Consider the following 22,392-nt stretch of genomic DNA (forward strand, 5'->3'; position numbering starts at 1 on the left):
TCTGTCGGCAAAGCCGACTGATACTTTTTTTACTTGTTTTGACTACCCTTACTACTTTCATCGTTGAGCGAGCGTCCACCACGATTCAGTTTTTGGGAGAGTTCTACGTTTTGCACGGACAATGAGGACGCCGCTACCAGAATTAGCGACAAGTGTCACAGACATAACCATCGTGTCACCTGGTCTGACAAATGATGTCGTTTCTCTTGAACGTACAAAGTTTGCCGTAAAATATGTTAAGTGTTTGGTAGAGAGCGGGGAGGATAGATCTCCTATACAATCGTGTGACTACAAAGGTTTCGGAGTCAAACCATTTTTGTTTCGACTCCGACTCCGGAGCCGACTCCGCAGGTTATTTCTAACAGCACTAAATATGAATAAAATATACACAAGTTTCCAAATCTTCCCTGTATATTAGACTTTTTATGAGCTGTTCATTGTTAAGAACATTTGTCGAGAATTTTTTGTATGTACATATATTTTACTCACGAAACATAAAATTTTTTCCGTTGGCAACGGAATTTGCTTTAAAGTATTAATTGGGTGCCACCGTGGTGCAATGGTATGCACAACCGTCTGGCACACATAAGGTCGTGGGTTCGATTCCCCGACCAGGCAACATCAAAACACTTTTCAACGGTGGCAAAATAACCCTTAGTAATGTTGGCGACATTTCCTGAGTATTTTAGCCATGTAAAACTTCTCTACAAAAGTGGTGTCTTAGACACGCCGCACAGTGGATCCACTTGTATGGAGAAAGTGGCCAACAGAGAGTATAAAAATCAAGGCAATGCGCCGGTTACAGCTTTGTGCTGCTGCGAAGAGTGTTTCAAGAAACCATGAGTGTAACATTCTCCCCCCTTTCCCCTCTGGAGGGTGTATACGGTAAGAATTGTTTTATGCTGTTAATACAAAATGACATGAACAAAGGTCCTGATTATCTTATGATGCAAAAATAGGCTTGGGGGAATCTCCAAAACAACATAAAATCCAACCGATTTAGCGGATTACAAATGTCAACATTCTTGTCTGAAAATTGGTACAATTTTTAATATTGACCTTATGGCATTCTTTCTGGAAGGCACGTACCGCCCACGTAAGTCATATTTGGATGAAGAATTCTTGACCTTTCCATAGATGCCAATTATGCTAATGTACGTGGTCAGATAACAGAGTTATACGCTAATATATCCATAGAAACCCTATTCTAGGGCAGCTTTAGTCAGCGGCCCACCATTTATTGTGTGGCACCACATGGCAGCTGATTTTAATAATAAAAAATCTTAAACCCATGAACTACTTTGAAAAATTATTCCCGAGGTGGGCACTGGTGGGCATCATGACTAAAACCTTAAGTCAAATTTAAGCATATAATCGAATTGGCAGTACAAAATATACTAAGAATATATGCAGCTAACTAGAATTCCACAACACGCTAAAACACTATTTTTTAATTAAAATTAAGCTATTACCTCTTTCTTCAAAATCCACTATAATATTTTGCTATTCGTATTAGTTTCGCGATATTTTGAATATATTTACTTGCACTTAAAACATAGGTTGTACTCACAACAAAAAATCGTAGTCAAATCTTCCGACTTTTGAAGCTATTCTTAAGAAGATCGCGTTCGAATGAAACAAAAACTAATATATTTTTTAAAAGGTCAATGTCGTAGCTGTCAGAGTTGCTAGATGTTGTACCAAAATTTTGACATTCAGTTTTTTATTTTTGACCAATGTGTGGATCCACTGTGCGCCGTTCGGACTCGGCGATAAACTGTAGGTCCCATATCATTGAGCTAATATGAATCGGGGTGCACTCATTGATATGAGAGAAGTCTCTTTTGTCCCTTAAGGGATAGTTGTGGAACAATTATATTAAAGTATTAATTGGACCAAAAATGTTCTTGAAATTCATTTTTGATGAATGTAGAAAAAAAATGTTGCCCGGAGTTGGAGCCAAGTTATTTTTCCGACTCAGTCTCCGATTACAGCATAATTGCTCGAATCCAACTCAGACTACGAAACCCTAGTGACCCTGGTCGGACAAAAATGTTCACAAGTAAACTCCATATTTTTTGCAAATTAACCCAGATATGCCCATTGCTTGATCGTGATCATTTTAAAAGTATTTTTATATTATTTTAGAAGCAAATGTGAAAAAATAACAGTATGTTTATATGATTTTTAAAAATTTTTTGAAAAAAGTGGTTTTTGAGGCCATTTTTGGACACAGGGTTTTATCTTATAACTGGGAGTTATGGGACACAAAACATTTGACATATAGTCCAAAGACACCTTTTCGGCATCTAGTTAACGTTTTTTCGTAGTACGCTCCACATCGTGTATGTTTTCGTTATAAAACTAGCCAATAATTAATCGGTCATAACGCAAATCATTGTAAAAACTAAGCGATAGGTGGCAACTTCGATGAACTAGACCTCAAAACTCAAAAATAGTAGCTCAAAATAATGGAATCACATAATATCCCAAGAGCTACAGATGTGTACTGAGTATATCACCAAAATAAACGGTACTTTGATAAACATAACATATCAAATTAGCAAGAATTTAGTGTGTCCTATATATAGGACGCTGGGCATATCTGGGTTAATTCTTCAAGTCCTGTAAAAAACGCAATATGTGGTATGTCAATCCGTACTGAGTACGCTTATGCTAGAAAATGTTAAGCTTTCTAGTTGAAATGGTAAATGGCGCCTGACATTATTGTCTAGCCCAGAATTTAGTAGCCCTCGTAGGTGTACTCTATTTTCATCCAAAAATATTGGTCACCGTACTCATAACGTACACAAAGAATCTTTCATTGATATGAGGGAGGTCTTCTCATTTTATCTTCGGAGATATTCGTGGGAAATAATTTTTATTCTGATCCTGATATACGGACGGACATTGCTAAATCGACTCAAAATTGTCAGAAACGGATTTTATCTAAACATTCTTGGCGTCTAAAACCATAATTTCGATGAGGCGCATTTTGACCTGTATACCATAGTTAGCCTAAATGCTTAGGGTATAAAACATTAATGCAATTTAATATGTTAAATGTAAAAAAATAATTCTTGTAAGACAGTGTAAATTTTCACGTGTTGAATAGAGGTACTGGTCGTTGGTTAGTGGTATTGGCGGTATTCCTAGAAATGAAAACATTTGCAACGCAAAGCTCCCCTCAGACCAACAAACCACCCTTCATCACGACACAATTACTCAATCTTATCGTTCTCACACTCTCTCTCTCTCCTCTGTGTTTTTGTTTATTTCAAATTGTAAAGATTTTAATATATTAATCCATCCCTCCATTCCATCCTTTTTTCTATCTACCTCATATCGTATGGTTTTATGCTCCATTTACGAGATAACCAACTGGTTTTTACGATAAAAACATACAACGATGACGACCAACAGTTGTCTATTCCAACTGCGATTGCAGTGCAGAGCATGTGTCCTTGCAGACAACATTGGTCGTGTATCATCGTTGTCGTTGTCATCATCATCAGCAGAATCTTAATCATCGTGTTGTTAGTCGTGTCGTCGGCTTCGGCATACACAATATAATGAAGCACTGTTACAATAGCAATACCACCAGCAGCAGCAACCGTAGCAGTGCCAAAGACTAGCAACAGTCACTCAGTCCGTCTTCGCCTGTCGAGGTGTACGAACGTTAGCTGCGGGTTTCTTGAAAAGTAACCAATACACATACACACATTGATAAAGGATAATTTTTCCCATCTAACACCAATATTTGTAGACCAAATACTAACTAAATGGCAATGATGTAAATGTGTTGGTATTTCCCCTGTGTGAGTGGTGTTTTGCAATAGTGTTAGTGGTTCGCCAAAGAAATCCAAGAAGTACAAAGGATTCTTGTTGCATTGTGGCCTCCAGCAAATGAAGAAGTGTTAAACTTAATAGTGTTGAATTGGTCATTTTTGAGAATTGTTAATTTGCAGAAAAGGGTAATAGAAAAAAAGAAACAAAAAGAAAAATAGAAAAAAACAACAATAACAAAATGGGAATTGTAAATTGTGTTAACAGATTGTGAGTGGCAAAAACGAAAAAGAAAACAGAAACGAAACATAAAATTGACAAAGTACTTTTCTATCATCCTTTTTACATCTTCCTTGATAAGCCCGATTCATCAATGAAGGCGCGCGCCTAGGTGTTTTCTTCCAGTTTCTGTTGCTTCTGCTAGACTTTGGCGGAAATTGTGCCTGATTTGTTTAACGGAAACGGAAATCGAAACATTTTGAAATTATTTGTAACGGGAAACAGTGTCGAATTCGATTTTATGCCGAATAAAAACATCAGGACCACCAGGTGTCGTTCGTCCTCTTGGCAATTCCATTCATTGGCCATAAGGAATCTTTCGAACCGATAAGTGGAGTGTGTTTTTGGTTACTGGAATAAGATAAGGTTAATGTTCGAATTGAGAGAGTGTGTGTTTATATTTATAGCTGTGTAAATATGTCGTTTATTGTCGCCTAAATGTCGCTGCCAATTCATGTGGAACTCAATGAAAAACCTTTAAAATTTTGCTCTTGGTATTTGTTTATTTTGGGAAAACCAATACCACCAATACACAGACATTGAACAGCAACAACAACAACAGCATCGGCATAATCATCATTAATAGCAACAACACCATCAGCAGCATCTGTAGCAGGAATAGGAAAAGCAACAGTTATTGAATCGAACAGGTATTTAAACTTGAAATATTTTTTATGACACAATTTTGCGGGAAATGAATTTAGTGAACAACGGTGATAAAAATATTTAAAATAAGTGGAGAACGCCTAAATATGTGAAATATATAATATATACGAAACTAGTGGAAAATTATGATAATGAGATTTAATATTATGGGAGGGGGTAAAGACGAATAAGAGATTGCAAAAAGTTAAATCGATATTCATAGTACATTGCCTACAATATGAAGTTCGTGTACATTATTTTTGTAAACATGTATCCAAATATTTATATCAAATACCTTAACATAAATTGAAATTGGAGTTACTTACTTAGCTGGCCCATTACAGAACATTTGTTCCATAAGTCAAACTTAAAAAAAATCTACAATTCTCTCTTTTTTTTGCTTCGCTTTTTGGAATACCGCGTCTTTCCATCTCTTTTTCCACTTATTCGCTCCATCGAAGCTTTGGGCTGCCAGTTCTGCGTGTACCGCCATGTGGCCCGTATTTAAACGCCTTTTTAGAGGGTTCATCATCGCTTATTCTTATGATATGGCCTAGCCAACGCAACCGTTCGATCTCGACAAGTTTATCTACATATACTGATGTCATTGTATATCAGATACAGCTCGTGGTTCATACGACGTCGATATTCACCGTCAACGCAGATTGGCCCGTAGATATTTCGACGAATGTTTCTCTCAAGCACACCAATCACTGCCTTACCTGCTTGCGCAAGTACCCAGGCTTCGGAACCATACATTAGCACAGGAAGGATCAGTGTTTTGTAAAACCTTGCTTTTGTCTGACGAGATTTGGCCTTGTTTTTAAATTGCTTACTTAAGCCAAAGTAGGATCTGTTGACCAACACAATTCTTCTCTTTATTTCACAACTGATGTTGTTTGTTGTGTTTATGGCGGTGCCGAGGTAGACGAAGTCTTTTACTACCTCAAAATTATAGGGACCAACTTCCACTATTGGTCCTAGCTCTATGGACGCATTGTGCGTCGGCACCAGCCACTTTCTCTTTTCCCCGTTTACTGCCAGACCCACTTTTGCTGATTCTCCTTCGACCTTCTTAAAGGTATCAGTTACTTCTTTTACTGATCGTCCCATGATGTCAATGTCATCAGCATAAGCAATAGGCCGGGGCGATTTGTATGGAAGAAAAAAAGTGTTAGCGGGTGCCTGGAGTTTCTGACCCTTGGGATTGCACTGAGAAAAAAAGTCAACTAGACCATATGTCTACGGTCAAAATCGAGCCCCCGGATTTTGACTTGAAGTTTTTTTCAAGGATTTTTGGATATTTTGGCATATAACAACCAAACCACTGAGATTTTCGATCCAACACTAAGACAACAATTGTAGCCAAGACAATAATTAAGAACTCTCTAGTACATCGCAAAAGCATTGGAACGCTCCTTCCGGTAGTTATGGCCTCAAGAAGGTGCACATTGTTCGGAAAATATCGATAAATGACACTGTGCTACAAAATGGGATTCAAAGTCAGTGGGTGGAAAATTCCTTTTGGAGATGAAGGCTCTTAGTGAGTGTACTAAGAACCCAAAAGGAAATTTTCACCATAGCTCAAGTTTCCGAGATATCGTGTGATTAATGGCTTAATTTTGGCCCCTTAATTTGTAAGAAAATAGCTTTATATCTCTGTTAAGTGTTATTGTAGCTTCATTTTGAGATTACATGTCTTCAGTTAAATCGAATGGTAAATCTTTTTTGTAGAATTTGTTGGCGTTTTTTATTGTTGGACTGCAGAATTTTACATCTTTGTGTTTATTTCAGCTTGAGTCCATATTTTGTTGTAATTCAATTGTTTGAATAACAACAAAATATTTTAAAGTGGATATGAAATTGATTAGTTGCGGGCGAAGGGTAGGGAATACTATAGTTTCAGTTGTCACCAAACAACTTCATCAGTTCCCTTTTTCGCCGACTCTGTATCGATAAACAGGTCAATAAAGCCATCTAGCAAATTAAATAAAATGAGAAATTTTCTGCATTATGGCCCTAAAGCTGTTTATTTCATCCCTCTAACTCAATTCCTTCCATGTCATTTTCGTCCTTTATCTTTTGAATCGTAGTAAAAGTACCACAAGACGAGATTTTACAGCATCCAAATATTCTGCAAAAATGTTGCTCAGAAGATTTTAGGTACGGTTCTCATTGATGACCATTCGATATTTCCCCGTTTTCATGGTCCTTTTTGACATTTACCCGGTTTTTGTTCAGAAAAATATGTTGTTACTTATTAAGTCCATATTTATATTAGGCAATTTTCTTTCGACAATTGTCAGTTTGACGGAGAGAGAGGTGTGGCATATGGTAACCATTTGCCTCTCAACACCCTCTCTCACCTACAAACTAAATATTGCCGCAAGGAAAATTGCCTAATGTAAATATGGACTAAGCAAGTAACATGTGGATGTTGCTGTATATTGGGCCATTTCTTTTGACATTTGAATCTCGTATAACCTTTTCTAGCAGGATGCTGAGCAGATCACACGAAAGGCTGTTTCTTTGTCTGAAAACTATTTTAGTATTGAATTGTTCGGAGAGGTTTTTTCCTATTTTAACTGAGGACCTAGTATCAGTTAAAGTCATCTTACAAAGCCGAATGAGTTTTGCGGGCGTACCAAATTCAGATATGGCTTGGAATACCTTTGGGCGTACCCCTACGCTGTCGAAGGCTGCCTTATAATCGGTATGTGTCGATCTGCACCTCATGGGTCTTCTCCAGGATTTGCCGCAGGGTAAATATCTGGTCAATGGTGGACTTGCCATGTCTAAAGCCGCATTGGTAGGGTCCAATTATTTTATTGACCACAGGCTTTAGTTGTTCGCATAATATCCCTAACATAAGAGCATAAATTTTTGTCTCCTTTCTTGTGGACGGGACACAGTATATTCAGGTTCCAATCGTCGAGAACGCGTTCTTCCTGCCAGATGGTGGTAACTAGCTTATGCATACAACTTATCAGCGTGTCGCCTCCGGTTTTGAACAGCTCGACTGCCTTATTATTCTTTAGCCGGTTTATTGTTGATTTTACCTCATCCTGACTAGGCGGTATACATACAATACCATCTTCTGGAATTGGATCCGTGGTATCTTCGTCGTCTTCGCTACTATTGGACACCAACAGTTTGGAAAAATGCTCATTCCATATCCTGAGCACACTATCTGTACCAGTTACCAAATTACCTAGCTGGTCTCTACAGGAGGATGTGCCTGTACCAAAGCCATCAGTTTAATGTTTTACTCTTTGGGCCTTCAATCTGGCTCCTGTACATCTCGATTTTTTCACACTCTGGCTTTTCCATTTCTCTCTTTTTCCTGCGGAAAAGACGTTTCTCCTCTCTCCTTTTCTCCCGATACCTCTCTCGTGCGCTACGCGTTAGTACTGATTGTAGAGTAGCCCTATATGCCGCATTTTTCTCTTCGGTAGCAGCACGACACTCCTGGGCACTATTCCACGAAACAACTTATCGCTTTCATTTTTCACTTATCAAAAAGTAGTTATTTTGAAAAGTGATAATTTATTTTTGTTCCACAAAATTACTTTTTAATTTCCCTTGCACTTAGCAAATTTGTCTATCACTGTTCTTTTAGCACAGTTGTTGTGGTCTCTTGCTTAATTTTTCCGCCATCGTTCTGAAAATGTAGCTAAAAACCTTAAAATAGCTGAAATCGGCCGGTACTGCTATATGTGGGCTATACCAAAACGTGGACCGATATAGATCATCTTTTAACTTGATCTAAGACTCGTGTATACAAAATTTCAGCCCCCTATCTCAACTCGTTCGGAAGATAGCGTGATTACAACAGACGGACGGACGGATGTGGTTAAATCGAAATAAAAACTAGAGTTAGTCTAAGTGTAAAATCGAGAAACATCGATTTGTGAGGTTATTCGCAGGGTGGAAATTCGGAATGGGGTTGTTCGCAGGGTGGAATTTCGGAGAGTGAGAGTTCGAAGTAGGATGGTTGATTCAGGGGGGGTGGTTCGGAGGGCGGAAGTTCGGAAAATCCTTACAATTTCTTGTCATAACCGTGTTTTAACTATTTCCGAACAAAATCTCCCGTCGTAACGTTTTTAAAACTTTACTTGCTTTAACAATGTACATTGGCAAAGAGAACGTTTACCTCGCAAATTTAAGGCAAACTTATCAAAATTTGATCTGCAAAATCAAAATGCAGAGTTTTCTGTGAAACGAAAGAGTACATTTTTTCCAAAATCATAGCAAAATACACTTTGCCGTTACAACTTTTCACTTAGCATAAAGAACGTTTGTGGAACAGAAATCAAAAACAGGGCTACATTTTTTTTTTAAACTAAGCAAACTTACTTTATCATTAGCAACTTATCACTTATCGAAAATAAGGGTTCTGTGGAACGCACAAATTTTCAAATTGTAAAAAATATTGCTAAGTGCAAAATGAAAAGTTAATAAGTTGGTTCGTGGAATAGGGCTCTGGTCATACCATGGATTCCTCGGTGGAGGTCTCTGGTATCCAAGTATGCCATTGTGCTGATATGTTATCGGGAAGAGGGGTACTTTAATTAAGCAATTGGGTCAGTTGAGTGAAATATGCTGTGGCTATCTGTTGTGATTGCAGCTTACCGATGTCCAACTTTCGTGTTGTGTCTGTTCGTACTTTGTTCGCTACGTTTAACCGGGTAAGTACCTTTGCTGCCACAAGGTAGTGGTAGGAGTCTATGTTTGCTCCTCAGAACCAACGTACATCCGACACGCTCGTTGAATGTCTCCCATCTATCACAACGTGATCAATTTCATTATTGTTTTCTGATACGGAGACAGCTAGGTGCCCTTATGAATGTCGAGATGCTTAAATCTGGTGCTGCTAACTACCATGTTTTTTGTCACAGCAATGTCCGATTGGGTCTTCAAGATGAGCCAAGTCCAGCGAAAGTTGTTCATGGAAGAAGCACTTCCAAGCAAATGGTTGCCTGTTTCATCGGCTAAACTGATCATGTGGCTACTATATGGCTTGAGGAGCGTAGGACGGTTAATTCTGAGTGGTACACTACAATTTGTTTGCATGAAGCCTCTTGAGAAATTCAAAAAACACACATATGCACCATGACAATGCCAGCGCCAGCGCTCACACATCGATTCGAACCAGCGCCTTTTTGACCGGACAAAACGCGGAATTGTTGGGTCATCCGCCGTAGAGACCTGACTTGGCACCCAGTGACTTCATTTGATTCCCGCACATCAGGAAAACAAGGAGTGGTCATCGATTTTCGTCGCCAGAAGATGCTGTTGAAGCGTTAAAAACACATTTTTGGGGGTGTCTCAATCGGAGTGGGAAAAGTGCTTCAACAATTGGATTCAGTGCATGAAAGAGTGTACAAATCTTGCTGGAGACTAGCAATAAAAACCATTTTTGTTAGGCCAGAAAGTTATTGAGCAGCCCTCGTACTTCCTCACGTATTAATGAAAATGCTCTAAAAAATCCTATGGTGACCAATTAATATCGGTGATAAGCACAATAATTTTCTACCAAAAATTCACCCGAACCAAGCAAAAAAGTATCAGTCGGCTTTGCCCACAGTCTATGGCATAATGAAAAGAAGCAAAACCAGTATGGGTTGTTGTTTTCCTTTATAGTCCATTTTTGAATTCGACGTAAGTTTGGAAAACAATTACGATGTTTCAAGGATGAGAAAAAATCGAGGACTCCCTTTAAGCCCTATAGTTGGTAGTCGTAAGTTTTTTACAGCTTCAGAGTAATTATTTAAGTCAAATTACACTGTCGTAATATGAGCCGCGAGGACTACCCGATGTAATAATTTCCAAATGTTCCTAAACATGTCCCCAAACTGCACATTTGCGAAAAATTTTGAAATTTTGTTTTGTTAGTACCTCGAGGTGTGGACCGATATAGTCCATATACATATGTCTGGATGGAATATTACGACGTGTAAAGTTTGTGGCGTTTTATTCACATATCGAAAAATTAATTATCTGTAAAATGAGCTGTTGAAAATATAATTAATCAAATACACACCGAAGGGTATAACATTTGGAATATGTTCCAAAAATATTATCATAAAAAATGTACCTCATGGTTTAGAACATATCTGCTTGTTTGAATGGCGGCTCAGCTTAACAAGCATTTTAGAAGTCTGCGTAAAAAAATCTGTGAAAATAATTGTTTTTCCCGTACTTTTTTAATGTAAAGCTAGCAAAACAGCAAACCGTCAAAACGTTTCCCATAGAAATTTGGTCTAAAAGTACGGGGACGGAAAAGTTGCAAACAATCTGGCCGAAATAGCAAAATCAACCTAGTCACCCATATTTGTGTAGTAGAAAAAGCAGAAGAGTGAAGAGAGTAGGAGAAAAGCGTCAATCAGTGCAATTTCTGTTTAAAGGGAAATGTAAGATTTGCTACATTTTGGAGTACGGTTTATTTTTATACAAAAAAGTGTCAACTTTGACAATGCGCCAACTAACGGTATTTACAAAAAATAATTGTTTTCGGTTGACTTGAAGAGTTTCTTATTATTTTGCGCAAAAACAAATTGAAATTTTGAAACTTATTCGCCTTTTTATATCATCATCGCTCATCCTCATGACATGGCTTAGCCAGCGCAATTGTATTAACTCGATATATTTAATCATGCCGATGTCGTTGTATAGCCGGTGTAGTTCTTGGTCTATAACATGTCGATATTTGCAGCCAACGCAGATTGACCCCTAAATATTTCGAAGTATTTTTTTCTCAACAACACACATCTTAATGGGAAGTATTAGCGTTTTGTAAATTGTGATTATTGTTTGACTTCATTTGTATTTGCTTTCAAACTGCTTGATTGGTTCTTTCTTATTTAAAAACTGATGTTGTTTGTTGTATTTATTTTTTTTTTATTATTTATTATTATTGACTGCAACTAGTCTAATTGGACTAACAAGCAATTTTGTTCATATCTGCATAGTTATTATATACATATAAATACGCCAATTAATAAAAACTATATTTATAAAAATTAGGATTCTAAAAGATCATATGGCTTCTTCCGGTTCAATCTCCGTCGTACACCTTCAGGGTTATTGAGGTTTACGGCTTCTGGGTTAACATGGGCTCTAATTCGGGCATTATGTTTTAGCAAGTTTTACTTCTTCATACACTGTTTCTACCTGAAGATCTATGTGAATATCCTTATCTCTTAGGTACCACTGCGCGTTTACTGTATTCCTCAAAACTTTATTTTGAAATGTTTGGATCACTTTGATATTTTTATTTTGAGTGCATCCCCAGAGTTGTATTCCATACTGCCATAAGTTTCATCTGTTGATTATAAATTAATAGTTTATTCTCCGTTGATAGCTCAGATTTTCTTCCAATTAGGTATTTAAATTTAGACCACTTAATGTTTAGTTCTTCTGATTTTTTCTTTGTGGTGGACACTGCCCCAGCCACAAAAAAAAACAACTTTATTGATAACATAATTTTCAATACACAATTATACATTTCACTAATTTTTCCCTTTTTACTAATTTCACGTTATAGACTTAATCACTTCTTCTCAACATCGATGTGGTTTTCTATATATGTACTTTGATTTTACTTCAGCTTGTTGCCTTTGCAATGAAAATACCATCCACTAGATTCAGGCCATTGATCAATAATGTTTGAAATGAAATCCCTATGATATTTTGGGACATATAAAAAAATATGTATCTTTTATTATCTTTAGTATCAAACGACGTTTTTTATATTATTTTTATACCTCGATAAGTAATAATATCACCAGTCACCACAATTTTTTCATTCCCAACTCTCTTTATTAATACCGTACTTTTTTATCTGTTTTGTTTTGATCATTTGATCAAATGGCCTTTGGAACTAGTGAATATCTATCAATACTACAACTGAACAGGGCGCAAGTACTGTACACACAAATACATGATCATAATCAATCTGACTTTAATTGCAATATATTGAATTATAGTAAAATACATTCATTTGCTCAGAATTCTAGAAAAATGACTTCCAGGACCTCCTACGGGTTTTTAACCTTTAGATACATTTCCAATAAAATATATACATAAGACCTATTTCGATAATTATCGGTCTAGGTACTACTGTGGGCAACACAAACATATCCAACATTTTTGGCATTTCCTCATTTACTTAATTCTTCTTGTAAGCAAGGTTTGGGTTTCTGCAGCTAAATTAACAATATTTCGTTGGCTGCAAACCCTTGAAGAAACCACATCAAATATCATCATTTAAAAATCTGGAAAAATTAAAGTTATTAAAAGTCATCCAGTTCTATTGAATTAAGAATTCACTTCCTAAACGTGTACCTTCTTCAAAGAAGAATATCAAATGGTCTGAAAACAGTGCAAATATTTATCGTGTGATTTTAGGATCTTTTCCATCAGCTCAAATTTAAGAGCATACATCAGCATTAAATTGGAATTAGACGAAAGATACAGTTACTGCCCTTACAACACATCCAGGGCCATAGTGCTCTACCCATAGGGTAGATGCAAGTATATCACTTCTGGAAGAGTTTAACTTCTGTGCTAATCCATAGTTCATCTTCGTTCCAACCGCACAAATCCCTATAAAGTTCATACCGGAATGCTATATGACAGAAGACAGTAATTGCATAAGCCAAATCCGCATATTGGAACATACCTACAAAGGTACACTACTGCTGCCAACACATGCGTTCCGGAAGTTTATTGCCTGCCAATCAACAATTCACAAACGTGTCAATTTAATTAAAACCGAATCATAGCCAGTTGATTTCTGCAAGATTACAACACTAATCATATATTTCTGTGGACTTCAAAATATAACCACAAACCACCCAATTTACATATTAATACCAACAAGTCCAACTTCAATCATTTCCAATAACCAACTCCTCATTGGCGAGGAGCTACGACATAATTCATAATAACAACAACAAAACTGAATGTTCTCTAAGGTGTTCCTTTACGTATTGAAATACAATAAAGCATGACAACATAGGGTATCCCAAAGAAACCACTACCGACTCTTCAGTCCAGCTCAATGGATACCTGAATAAACACCAAACATCACCATATCAGTTTTTTTCGAGGACACCAAACCTCACTTATTGAAGAAGTTCCTCAATTCATCATGAACATATCAGTTTTTCAAACAAGATATTGCTAAGTATATGAAATTAGTCAGAACAGCGTAATTTGAAGCAATACCTATTTTTTGCATGCCATTCATAGACAATCAATACTTCATTTTTTTACGGCACTAGTTACAATTATGCAAATATGCCCAAACAAATTTAGAACATGATCATGCCATTGCTATATAGGTACTGAATCAAATTACGAATAATTTTAAATAACACGTAATTAACTTTTGTCTATCACTGTACGATCGATTCAAGAAATTTATTAAAAGCAGCATGTAATGCAGAATTACTATAATCATACCAACGAAAATACCATTACCTAATTTACAAGCAAAAAAAAAAAAAACAACGATCACCACACGCATCAACTGGAGGCCTTCACGAGAGCGGAGTAAGTGGTAAGTGCAAGACCTTTTTTATACCCTCCACCATAGTATGGAGGGTATATTAAGTTTGTTTTTCCGTTTGTAACGCATTGAAATACTCATTTGCGACCCTATAAAGTATATATATATTATTGATCAGGGTAAAATTCTGAGTCGATCTGTGCATGTCCGTCCGTCCGTCCGTCCGTCTGTGGTAATCACTCTAGCATCCACAAAAATGGAGATAGAACGTTGAAACGTTTGTTTGCAGGCAGGTCAAGTTCGATGATGGGCTATATCGGTCCACGTTTTGGTATAGCCCCCATATAACGGTACCCCCCGATTTACGGTATTTTGCCGTTTTTAGCTACATTTTCAGACCGATTTAGATATAATTTGACATTTAGGGTTCTTAAGTGTCAATAAACTTATATAGCAAAAGTTGTGGACATAGGTCTACGTTTTGGTATAGCCCCCATATAACGGTACCCCCCGATTTACGGTATTTTGCCCTTTTTAGCTACATTTTCCGACCGATGTAGCTATAATTTGACATTTAAGGTTCTTAAGTGTCGATAAACTTATATAACAAATGTTGTGGAAATCGGTCCACGTTTTGGTATAGCCCCCATATAACGGTACCCCCCGATTTACGGTATTTTGACGTTTTTAGCTACATTTTCAGACCGATTTAGCTATAATTTGACATTTAGGGCTATTAAGTGTCAATAATCTTATATAACAAAAGTTGTGGACATAGGTCTACGTTTTGGTATAGCCCCCATATAACGGTACCCCCCGATTTACGGTATTTTGCCCTTTTTAGCTACATCTTCCGACCGATGTAGCTATAATTTGACATTTAGGGTTCTTAAGTGTCGATAAACTTATATAACAAAAGTTGTGGAAATCGGTCCACGTTTTGGTATAGCCCCCATATAACGGTACACCCCGATTTACGGTATTTTGACGTTTTAAGACGGAATTAGCTATAATTTGATATTTAGGGTTCTTAGTGAGTTCTTAGCTATAATTTGATATTTAGGGTTCTTAGTGACCAAAAAACTTATGTTCGAAAAAATCATGAATATAGGTCCATGTTTTGGTATAGTCCCATATAACGGTACCTCCCGATTTTCTGTATTTTGAGAAGTTTTAACCGAATTATCTTTAATTTGAACATTTGACATTTGAAATTTTTAGTGGTCACCACACCTCTCCACCAAAAATTGTCAAGAAAGGTAGATGTATTGATAAAGCCCCCATATAAAAGTACCTCCCGATTTTCAGTAATTTGATGATTTTAGCTACAATATTAAACCGAACTAGCAGTAATTTGACATTTAAAGTTCTTAGTGGTCACAACACCTCTCCATCAAAAATTGTCAACATAGGTCCATGTTCGGATATAGCTCCCATATAACGGTACCTCCCAATTTTCAGTAATTTGGCAATTTTAGCTACAATTTTTAACCGAACTAACTGTAATTTGACATTTGAAGGTTGTAGTGATCACCACACATCTGCATCAACAATTTTCAACATAGCCCCAATATATCGATACTTCCCGATTTTCGGTACTTTGATGATTTTAAGTAAAATGTTTAACTGAACGTAGGTCCATGTTTTGGTATAGCCCCAAAACAAACCTCGCGATTTTCCGTACCTTAGCTTTATTTTTTGGACGAACTTTCTGTAATTGGAAATTTAAAAGCCAACAAAAATTCTGCAACAAAAATTGTTCATTTAGGTTAATATTTTCGTATAGCCCACATACCCAGCTTAATGACATTTGAAGTTCCCACGTTATATACCGATTTTCGGTATTTTGAGGATTCTAGCTACAATTTTTAACTAAATAAGGAGTTATTTGACATTAAAGACTCCCATCAAAAACTGTCAACATAGGTAACCCCTATATAACGGTACCTCCCAATTTCTGGCCCACCAAAAATTGTCAACATACATAGTTAGATATAGACACCATAAAAAAGGGCCTCCCGAATGAAGCATTTTATGGACATTATCTGACATTTTAACGTACCCACTTAAAGTTGGGGACAGGAATGAAAACTAATTATTCCATTTTAGTTCAGAATATTTTATGGTGGAGGGTATGAAAAGTTCGGCCCGGCCGAACTTAACGCTTTTTTACTTGTTATTGTTCTTGTTTTTTTCTACTCTTCATTACATTTCTTAAATCGATCAATAGTTAAACCAAGAGAGACTTAATATTTGATATTTTCAATTTTGATTCTCTCCTCTTTTGTATTGTGTAAAGAGGGGTTCTCCTTTGTTTTTTTGCAAGGTCGCGTAGAATCTAAAGTAAAAGAAGAAAAAAATGTAAACAGAGAAACGTTCTTTACATAGTCTTCTTTTGTAAGTGAAAGACAGATTGTTTCAAATTAAGATACTTTCTATTAACTATTAACCCTCTAAGGGAACATATTAAATGAAATATTTTCCATAATGAACTAAATAACTAGTATCAATATCACAATAAGATCAAAAATCACACTTTTACGTCTTATTATCATAATAATAATGAAAAATGATTTGAATAAACTTTATTAAAATTCAAAATGGAATTCTAATTATCATTAGCGACGTTTCTTTGAACATGGATTAGGGCCAGATAGTGGAGTAAATTAAATTTTGGGGTCCTAAAATATGATCATTGCCACTAGGACATAGGGCGTGGGTAATTGAGGCCGACTCTCATACAATCTCGAGAGCCTATACTTTGTTGCTACGATTATAAAAATAAATCACTTATAATCTGAGTAAATCTTATGATTGAGGATTCATTCGGATAACAATTGTAAAGTTTTAAGTTTTTAAGGGGTATTTTGATGAATTATACAAGTTTTGTTCCATTAGATTTTCTATAGATTAAATAAACCGGGAGTCTAAAAAAATAATTTTGTAATCAAAACAAGGCTTGAGCTTAGAAGGACACGAACCCCGCGACCGACTGAAGCTAGGATTACATGACTCCCAAGGCCCTACCTTGGTTCAAGTTCCAAGATGCATTAGCAAAGATAAAAAATAGCATCTACAACAATTTATATGTTGTGTCCGTTACATCTTCACATGTTCTTTCCACTTTAACTTCGCATCTAGAGTCGTTCCTAGATACTTTTCATTGTTTGAAAAGGGTATTTGATATTCATCTACTCGTATATACACCGGAATATTTTGAGTGTACTTATTTGTGAAGTTTATATGTTGTATTTATGGCGGTGCCGACTGGACGATGACTCTAGTTGTCTCAAAATTAGGCATCCACTTCCAACTTGGTCTTGTTGCCAAGACCCACAAATTTTAGCAGATTCTCTTTCGATTTTTTAAAGGTGTCACTTACTTTCTATTAATCGACTCATGATGTCAATGTCATCGACATAAGCAAATAACATGTGATTTTTGTGTTATTTCTTTTAACCTTTGCATCTAGCATAACGTTGAAGAGATCGCATGAAAAGTTGTCTCCTTGTCAGAAACATTGTTTGGTACTAAACTGCTCAGAAACGTTATTTCCTATTTTAATTGAGGACCGGGTCTCAGTTAATGTCATCTTGAAAAGACGCGTGAGCTTTTCGGGAATATCAAATTCAGATATGGCTTGGAATACCTTTGAACGTATAGATGTGTCGAAGACTACATTTTAATGGACAAAAATCTTCGGTCTTTTGCAGGATTTGTCGCAGAATAAATGTCTGGTCAATAGTGCATTTGCCATGTCTAAAGCCGCCGCAATTATTTCGTTGGCCATAGGCTTTAGTCGTTCGCACAATATCCCTAACACTATCTTATAAGCATAGGTAGCGGGACACAGGATGTTCAGATTCCAATCGTCGGTTACGCGTTCTTCCTGCCATATGGTGCTTACTAGCTAATGCATATAACTTATATAACATCATAGTGGACATAATACCACATTTACCAATACCGCTCAATATCAGACATTTGGAAATGATTATCTACATTTTCGGCCTGAATAATAGGGCATTTGGGATTCCCAGTGGTAAACAAACGTCTCCGCCAAAAATTGGGGACATATGTCATGTTTTGTTAGGGCCCCATACAACGGTGCCGCCGATTTCAGTTTTTTTAATTTTTGTTTCAAATTGTCAGTTAAAATTGTGGACATAGACCCAAAATGTGATATAGCCCCCATTGAACCCATTGTTGGTCCCACAATAGGCCTGGGCGATTTTGATGGAAGGAAAAAGCCTTGACAAAGATAGTCATTTCGGTACTGATTTTAATGATTTTATTTTTTCTTCGGCAAGACATACTTCTGGTTTATTTTTAGACAAATAATTATATAATATTTACCAGTGCTGATTAGTTTCGGCATTTTAGACCCAATTAATTGATTGTGGGATTTTTGAAATTGCCCAAAGTAATTCTCGAGCAGCTCTTAAACTGCATTTATTCCTAAGTTTTAAACATTCTGTGGAGGTACTCGAATGGGTGTATTGATCCAGATATAGTACATTTAAAAACTTGATTTATGTGAGTTATAGTGTTAAGTAGCCAGACGGACGGATAATCATGGCTATGTCGACTCGAAATTGTCTTTAACGACCTTGGTCTTTATATATTGGGTGGCTAATACCATTATTTTAAAATTGCACGTTTTAAAATTGCACGTAATAAAGGTTATAAACCCTTAGTATCCTCACGTTGAGTGTATAATAATAATACCATCACACATAGAAGAAAAAATGCAAATTATATCATACCAAATACATCTGCACACTATTTCATTTCACAAAATAACTAACAAACATCCCCCAGCACATATTCACATCTTATTGTATCTATGTTATCTAAATCCAAAATTCTCGGAAATTGTGTAAAATTGTTTATCATCTGTAATCTTGTTAATCGATAAAGATGTGTAATTGGCACATAAGCTATTGGCTTGGTTAAACTACAATGTCGTTACTCTTTTGTGTGAATGCACTTTTTGTTATTCCCCCCTTTTACCAGAAAGGATATTACATTTGCATTTTTAAACCATTCTCCCCCTCGCCCTATCCCCTAAAGTAACAGATGAGTAGAGAAATACCAAGTAACGGAGCAACCATTCAATAGCCAATTCAAAAGAATCATTAAATTGCAATGTTATGTTGGTTTGTCAAATTTCTTTCTGGTTTTTGTTGTTTCTATCAGTGCGTTGTGGTGGTGGTTACTTGGATCATATCTGCTTATAAAGATAACAAGAAAATTATTGGAACCTTTAAAAAATAACTAAAGAAAAATTGAAGAAATATGAATATTATCAATTACACTGTGCAACAAAATGGAGGTGAAAGTCTGGGGCACGGAAAATTCTTGTTAGGGAAGAAAGGCCTTGATGAGTATATCAAGAACTCCGAAGGACAGATCCGCCGTGAGTCGAACTTCCGCTTTATGGCGTGATGAAGTTTTTGCTAGAGACCCTGTAAGCCATCAGGAATTAGCGTTATATCATTGTTCACTGTTGCTTTAGCTTATTTTTGAGATGACATGTCTTCAGTCGAATCGAATGAGGATTATTTTCGTAGAGCACTTCGACCTTCTAACTCGCTTCCTTCAATGTCCTTTTCGTCCTTTATTTTAAGAGCCGCTATAAAAGTACCACAGATGACGTTTTTCAGCTTCAAAATGGTTTGTTGCGTTTTTATCGTCGTTTTTGATATTTATTTATCCCTGTTTTCTCAGAAAAAACTGTGCTTTTGTATGTTCTGTAACGAATATACAAAAAACAAAATGTAGTATTTTTCTGAACAAAAACAAGGTAAATTAACAAAACGACCACGAAAACGCGACAAAATCGATTAGTTGTAAATGAGAGCCGTACATAAAATTTTCTGAGCGACATTTTTGCAGAACATTTCGAAGCTGAAAAACGTCATTTTGTGGTACTTTTATAGCGGCTCTTAAAAAAAGGACGAAAAGGACATTGAAGGAAGCGAGAATGTCGAAGTGCTCTACGAAAATAATCCTCATTTGATTCGACTGAAGACATGTCATCTCAAAAATAAGCTAAAACAACAGTGAACAAAGATAGATCCTGTTGGCTTACAGGGTCTCTAGCAAAAACTTCATCACGCCATAACGCGGAAGTTCGATTCACGGCGGATCTGTCCTATGGGATTCTTAATATACTCACCCAAAATTTGTGTTCACAGTGTTATCAATATAATTTCATAAATATTTCTGTTTTATTTTTATTTCGGACATACAGTGTTGGCCAAAAAAATATACCACAAAATTGCACGTTTAAATTTTTATACCCTACACCACTATGTGGGGAGGGTATTATAAGTTGGTTTTGGCCAAAAAGTTTGTAACGCATCGAAATAATGGTCGTAGACCCATACTTATATATACCAAAATGAATGTCACGACGAGCTGAGTCGATCTGGCTATGTGTGTCCGTCCGTCCGTCTGTCCATCTAAACCTTGTAATCACGCTACAGGTCGCAATTTTGATCGGATCGTCACGAAATTTTTGATGTTGATGGGGGTCCCGGAGGGGAAGAAGCATATTGATTTTGGTGATGGTCGGATAATATTTAGGGGTCGGAAAGGGCAAAAAACTTAGGTTGATAAAAAGACAACGTTTTTTTCCAAAGCGAATATCTCAGCTTCTATATGGGGTATACCAAAAGCAAAACCTGACAATGAAAGCAGAAAATATCACCTTTCGAATGATGTAAAGTAGGTGCTCATAGGTGATCAAACAACGAAGATATCACAATAGTCGCAAATAAAACCCAAATTTTCATTTTTGCGATTTTAATTATATTGACGAATATCACTGCTTTGGTTGAAAATTTTCCAAAGGCAAAGCCTGACTATGAAAGTAGAAGATCCTGTCTTTACAATGATGCAAACTAGGTCGGCGTAGGTAACCAAATAACGGAGATATCGCAATAGTCGGTAATACATCCCATTTTTCTATTTTTTTTTTTTTTTTTTTGGAAATCACGATACAGGTCGCAATTTTGATCAGATCGTCACGAAAATTTGAGGGTTAATGGGGGCTCACAGATGAAGAAGCCTATTGATTTTGTTGATGGTCGGATAATATTTAGGGGTCGGAATGGGCAAACACTTATTTGGAGAAAAGTCAACATTTTATTTCAAAGCCAATATCTCTGCTTCTTTAAGAGGTATATCAAAAGCAAAACCTGGCCAGGAAAGTAGAAAATATCACCTTTACAACGATGTGAAGTAGGTTGTCGTAGGTGGTCAAATAGCAGAGATATGGCAATAGTAGATAATGCATCCCATTTTCCGATTTTTTTGTAATCACGCTACAGGTCGCAATTTTGATCGGATCGTCACGAAATTTTGGGGGTTAATGGGGGTCCCAAAGGGAAAGAAGCCTATTGATTCTGATGATGGTCGGATAATATTCAGGGGTCGGAATGGGCAAACACTTATTTGGAGAAAGGTCAACGTTTTATTTCAAAGCCAATATCTCTGTTTCTTTAAGAGGTATATCAAAAGCAAAACCTGGCAAGGAAAGTAGAAAATATCACCTTTATAGCGATGTAAATTAGGTTGTCGTAGGTGGTCAAATAGCAGAGATATGACAATAGTCGATAATGCATCCCATTTTCCGATTATTTTGTAATCACGCCACATGATGCAATTTTGATCGGATCGTCACGAAATTTTAGGGGTTAATGGGGGTCCCACAGAGGAAGAAGCCTACTGATTTTAATGATGGTCGGATAATATTTAGGGGTCGGAATGGACAAAAACTCATTTGGAGACAAATTCAAAGCTTTATTCTTTGTGAATATATTGGCTTTTAGTAGGGGTATTCCAACGGCAAAACCTGTCAATGGAAGAAGAAAATATTACCTTTACATCGGCGTAAAGCAGGTTGGCGAAGGTGGTCAAACAAGGGAGATACCACAATAGTCGGTAATGCATCCAATTCTTCCATTTTTTACAATCAAGCTACAGGTCGTAATTTTGATCGGATGGTCACGAAAGTTTGGTTGCTTATGGGGGTCCCAGAGAGAAAGAGGCATATTATTTTTGGTGGTAGTCGGATTATATTCCCTAAAAGAAATGTTTACCAGTGAAAATCATATGTACAGGGGTAGTGGTGTAGGGTACCACATGGTCGGCCCCGTCCC

General features: G+C 36.6%; 1 protein-coding gene across 1 annotated transcript in view; it reads left to right on the top strand.

The window, feature by feature from the left end:
* The first annotated feature begins 3,620 nt into the window (after positions 1 to 3,620).
* Positions 3,621 to 22,392, top strand: part of mAChR-B (muscarinic acetylcholine receptor) — a 267,866-nt gene continuing 249,094 nt past the window's right edge. Inside the window, exon 1 of the mRNA XM_073961291.1 lies at positions 3,621 to 4,715. The gene's annotated coding sequence lies outside the window, so the exon portion shown is untranslated. The remainder of the gene's footprint in view (positions 4,716 to 22,392) is intronic.

This window comes from Musca autumnalis, unplaced genomic scaffold, assembly GCF_047663935.1.
Source record: "Musca autumnalis isolate F117 unplaced genomic scaffold, ASM4766393v1 scaffold_1, whole genome shotgun sequence".
NCBI lineage: Eukaryota > Metazoa > Arthropoda > Insecta > Diptera > Muscidae > Musca > Musca autumnalis.